This window comes from Akebia trifoliata, unplaced genomic scaffold, assembly GCF_017979445.1.
Source record: "Akebia trifoliata isolate Shusen 1 unplaced genomic scaffold, ASM1797944v1 Contig00079, whole genome shotgun sequence".
In the NCBI taxonomy this organism is placed as follows: domain Eukaryota; kingdom Viridiplantae; phylum Streptophyta; class Magnoliopsida; order Ranunculales; family Lardizabalaceae; genus Akebia; species Akebia trifoliata.
In genome coordinates, this window is record NW_028236831.1 from 40,241 (window position 1) to 46,249 (window position 6,009).

At 34.5% G+C, this 6,009-nt stretch overlaps 1 pseudogene; it reads left to right on the forward strand.

Moving 5' to 3' along the window:
* The first annotated feature begins 1,126 nt into the window (after window positions 1–1,126).
* LOC147382031 (calcium-binding protein KRP1 pseudogene) lies at window positions 1,127–1,432 on the forward strand (annotated as a pseudogene).
* Window positions 1,433–6,009: the final 4,577 nt, after the last annotated feature.

A 6,009-nucleotide genomic window follows, 5' to 3' on the forward strand; every position in this document is an offset into this window, starting at 1 on the left:
CAAATTGATTTTCCTAATTTTTTCAACTTCAAAAGTTATAATCTTCAACGTATTTCAGTCTTAAAATCAAATAAGCTTTGATTTTTGAAAAAAAAATGATTTTAAATCAAATAAACTTTGAATTTTGAAAAAAACTATGAAAAATTCGAATAAAACATAGGGTTTTATTGAGAGAGAGATAAATGAAGTATCTACCTGATGTTCGCCGGTCAAAGAAGATGGTGGTTATGGAGCTCGCACAATAATAATAAAAAAAGGGTTTTAATTTTACTTTGAAAGAGAGAGAGGTAGGAAATACCTACCTTGATGTTCGCCGATTGGAGAAGAGGGTGACTATGTGGAGCTTGCACAGTCGAAACCCACCTAGTTCTGCGTCTTTGGTTGAGAAGATAAACATTTCAAGTTAAATTTCGCTGCGAAACTTGAATACACGAGAGTATATATATATATATATATAAGTTTTGTTGTGTATCATGAATACGTAACACATGTATTTATAATCGAAGCGGATATTATGGAATCGGATTTAATAACATCCGAATTCGTATCCGAAACTCATTCTAATGTTACAATAACATCCGAATCTGAATCTAATATTCAAAAATTTCGGATAATATCCGATTTTTCAAATTCGAATTCGGATTTCGGCTATCCATTGACATCGTTAACTCATTCACACCCAAACCAATGTAATCATTAGTGATATAATGACCTAATAAAAGGTATGTTGGACTAGCATAATGGGCATTTTTGTTCATTAAAAAATCAGAGGTACTTTTATTAATTTTCATTTTAAAATTGAGTCTATCTATAGCCTATATATAAATATTGGATAAGTACTCCCCTAGAAACCGTAAGGAAAGTAGATTGGAACCTTCTTTTCCTCTAAAGTTTCCGGTTCTACCCCTCCTGAAGAATCGTCCAACCTCTTACCACCTTTACCTTGGTTGGCGTTCACGACCTCTCCTTCCTCGAACCCAAATTCTCTCTTTATTTATTTATTTATAAAACCAACTCTTTCAACCCAAATCTCAACTCAATTTTATTTTTCCATACTCTTCTCTTTCTCAAGATATCTCTAATGGAAGTACCCAATTCTGTCAATTTCGAGGATTTTTTGCCGACAATGGCGGATAAATTGGGAGGGGAAGGACTGATTGGAGAGCTCTGTAATGGGTTTCAATTGTTGATGGACAGTGATAAGGGATTGATCACGTTTGATAGCTTGAAGAGAAACGCTGGTGTTCTTGGGTTGCAAGACTTGAGAGATGAGGAGTTGTCGAACATGTTGAAGGAAGGAGACATAGATGGCGATGGGGCACTTAATCAGATGGAGTTTTGTGTTTTAATGTTCAGATTGAGTCCTTATTTAATGGAGGAATCTGAAATTTGGTTGGAAGAAGCTCTGCAACAGGAATTGAAGGCTTTATGATTGTTTCATTAATTTTCTTGTACAGACGATGATTGATGATCTTGATTTTGAAAAAAAAAAAATAACTGTTGGAATTTGTTATTTCATTGATCTCGAGAAATTTATCAAATAATTAATAACTTTACAAAAGGGAAATTTATCAAATAATTAATAACTTTACATAATGATGAACGCACACACTTTAGGTACACGGCTGACGTGGTGAGGGTACCGAATCACACATTTTTTATCTATGTATCTCGATGAAAAAGATTTATGGTTCTATGCTCTTGCCACATCAGTCGTGTACCAAAACTGTGCGCATTCATCATGACTCAATAATTAATGGGTTCGGCACTTTACTATTTATCCTATGTTTTACCTTATGTGTTTTGTCTTAAATGTTCAAGGGTTAGAAGTTTTGGAATGGGATGATTTTTTATGAGAATGATATTTATGATGAGGAGATTATGTTCACCAAAAATCAGTTTATTTTGAAACTTCTAATCCCTTTAAAAATAGTTTACAAAAAAAATGACAGTCCAGGATTTTACAATTTGTAAAAATGGGACTACAAGTTTCAGAATTGGCTGATTTTTTATAAAGATAATTTACTTACCATAATGATCATCCTCACCAAAAATTGGCCAATTTCAAAACTTTTAACTAATGTAGGACAAAACACGTAGGGCAAATACTAAGGTGCTACACATTTCCCATAATTAATAACTTAGTAGTATTTTCTAAATCAACATTACTTTTTGACCTGTTTGTGCAATTAAAACTTTGCAAAAGGAATTATGATTTTACAATCAAGTGCCAAGTTGATTCGTTGGAGTCATCTTATTGAAATGATGACTTAGACAAGTCAAATCATTTAAATTGATTTTAAAAAAAATTATTAATATATTTTTTAATAAAATATTTATGAAGAATGCTAATGTTTAGGATCTCATGGGGCATTGGGATTATCCACCACATTCACTTTGCAGTTATAATCGTCAACCCATTTTAATGTTTTAATGCCTTAATAGTAAATCTTACCTTTCTCAACAAGTAAGACTCAAAATAAGATAAAAGAACAACAAAATATGTCACTCAATGGGCTGGCCCATTGATAACTCAGATCCCATGACCTTCCTCATAGACGGACACATTCATGGTCCTTACACTAGACCATTAAATGCCGCATCCATCAGACACTGAAAATTTTATCTGACAAAATAGAACAAAGCAATGTTGTCCATTGTTTGTTTTTTTTTTAAAGAAAAAGTCCCCTAGCCTTACTAAGGTACTAAGGATCTCACCCTTACTATAGAGGGCCGTGGTGTTGGATTTCTGATGTGCCAATCCATTTGTGTAAAACAACATGAAGGAAGGCTCAAAATCTTACTATATTAGTAAGAGAAGGGTTTCAAAAGGAAAAAAAAAAAAAAAAAAAAAGACGAAAGATGGATGCATAACATCCTCTACTGAAACACTAATTACATTGTGATGAGTTTAATTTGTGTGGAAGTCATTAAACACACGTGACACACCATATGATGCCAGTTTTCATCGTATCCCCTTTTATGTACATTCACGAAAAAAGAGAGTTTTAATGGTAAAGTGGTAACCAACCAACGTGGTCCCTGCAAGTGCAAATTGTACATCATTTCTTCCCATTCTATCATCTTTAAACAACTTCTCTAGACAAATTTCTAATAGGTTTCATAACTCTTGAAGGAATAAAGGAATAGTGTACTTTAGTCATATGGGCATTGAAGGATGCAAGAAAATACACAAATAGAGAGAAAATAAAGCTATCTACTTCTAGAAATGATATTAATATCCCATGCTTGCATTAATTGATGACGGAAAATTTCATTTCCTATTTTGGGATGCATAAAATAATAGGATAATTTGGTATTGTTTTTTTTTTAATTTTCTTTTTTTGCATTGATGATTATGGTGTAAAGATCTCAACTTACACTAAGCAAGGATAAAGATGATGAAAGCAAATATAAACTCACTTTCATAACAAAAGAGTTCACTTTAAACATAGTGGAATGGAGGAACATGAAGATTCATTTAGCTCACCCCAAATTCTTGGAATGGAGGAGGAATATGATCTTTTAATCCTTCAAATGAGCTAGTGTCCTTAATTTTCTCTTGAGGATTATAGTCTAGATATATATCATTGAAAAGGCTTTGCTACTTCTCTAGAGAAGGACTTATGAACATGATACATAATCCTCTCAAGTGTTGAAATCTAAGTACTCTCAACATGCGATCAAGTTCCCCTATCAATCGTGATCTTGGTGTTGAAATCTTTGTCTTTGATTTGATTAACTATTTCAATTCACAATCCAATTGAATGGTTTCAGGAATTTTTATGTGCCCCAACCATCTCTTTGAATATGGGACCATGATCAGTTATTTGGTTGACCCATTATTAATGCATTTGTGGGCTACATTTATTTATTTTTTTAATGACGGGAGTTTTGGACTCATAGGCCCGACTAGTAAGGGCGAGGCAACTAGCCTCCTAGAGCACCATATCTCGCCCAAATCCATTGGGTACATGCAATACCAGACATACTAGGTAAGTAGGGATAAATCCCTGTGGGTGGCCAACGAGGGAGCTTGAACTCAAGACCTCTCCCTTTTTACAAGAATATCTTGCCCATGTGGGCTTAATTAGTATTCAACCATCTTTATTAGATCACCTAAACTTATTTGAATTTTAAAAAATAATAGGCCTTACAAGTGTCCTGGGCTATGCTGGACTCAGCCATGTATGGCTATTTTTTAAATCTTCTGATTCACTAGATTAATTTGTAAGGAACTTTCTACAATTTTGACATTTACACCACTTACCAAATAATCAATTTATGCCAATATACTAATGGTTTTTCTTTTTTTTTTTAATTTGCTAAGGAAAATTATATTAAAAATCAAACCAAGATACAAGAGAAAATCTTAAAATACAAGGCGGATATGAGGAAGCTTCAATCTGTCCCCCAACAAAGCTTACTTGGCCGGCAAAGGAAAGACAAATAAAGAATGGAACAACATGGGAGAATTACAAGAAATAGTAAATTTAGCTAATGCATCAGTAACAGCATTACCCTCCCTCCATGAGTGCTGAATTTTCTAGGTGAAACAGGAGAGATGCTTTTGAATCTGAAAAATATGATGTTCAATTATCCAAGGCACTCCTTCTCCCTTGATTCCTTTGACTAAGAGCATAGAATCAATCTCCACAATAACATTGAGATAATATTAAGAACTTCCAATGCATGAAGAAGGGCTGAAGATTCAGCCACATTATTAGAGCCAACACCTAAAGGGCAGCAGCCTGCACCAAGCACCTTCCCAAAAGAATCTCTGAGAATAAAATCACTTCCACTCAGACAAGGATTAGGATTACTCATACCATCCACATTCAATTTCAGCCACCCAAGCAGAGGAGGCGATGTAGAACAGATTGCAAAAGAATTCCTAGCACGGACGGACCTCCAGAAAAAAAAACACTAGTAGGGAGAGAAGGGTCAAATGTCAGAATTGCATGAAATTCAATGGGTGACTTGGAATCGATGTGTTGTCCAATACTCCTACTGTTGGCCAGGACCTATGCCGCTTTTCAGGCAATTTCTTTCATTTTGGCAATAATGCATTGCTTAATTTCGGAAGCTGCAGTTGCCGTTTGGAGTTGTCCTTTTTTTTACCAGATTGCTACTTAAGTTTAGGATTTTTGATTTATGCTTTTAATTAGAATTTTCTTATTTTTGAAATTGTTAGTATTTTTCCTTATTTTAGTTATTTCTTTCCTAAAGTTATAGATCTAGTCGAATTAGATTTTGCTATCTATATAAAGGCTGTTTCTTTCCATTGTAAGGTCAACTTTCAGTCAATAAAAAATCTTCTGTCTGAGATCTTATTCTCTGAGCTCGTGGATTCGAATGTGTTACTCTTTTATTCGTGGATTCGAACAATTTTCCAAGAAGCAAGTGATGCCTACTTCTATATAAGCTTCCGCTATGTCAAGAGGAGACCATGAAATTGAAATGGCTCTTCCCGAGGGACAAGACCGAATAGACACACCCACTAGCCGCAAGATTCTGTTCTGAGGTACGGAAGAATTGAGTCTGGAATGCCCAACAATGCTGAGCTCTAACAACCATGTTGATATCCTCTAAATCTCTCTATTGATTGAAGGTTTTAACCCTACAAATAAGTACTGATTCCTAGCTATCCATAATGTTCATAAGATCTCCAACGGGGCAGAGTTGAACAAAGAACCAAAGTGAGTTAAAAGAAGATCCTTGCCAATTGCAAATATCCTGAAAAGAATTCATTGGACCTGAGCCGTCATTAAACGCCCAATATACTAATGGTTGAAGACATGTTAATATGGTAAGTTAAGACATACCATATAGTTATTCCTAATGGGCTTAGGAGTCACACTGGAGTAAGATTGAAATTGACATCGTTTAACACATTGAGTTCTCCAACCTTATGTGCTTCTTACTCATATCTCAATGAAAAGCATCTGTACACACATTCATGTCAGCAATGTGTGAGACGATGTAAATTTCAATGTTACTTCAGCATTT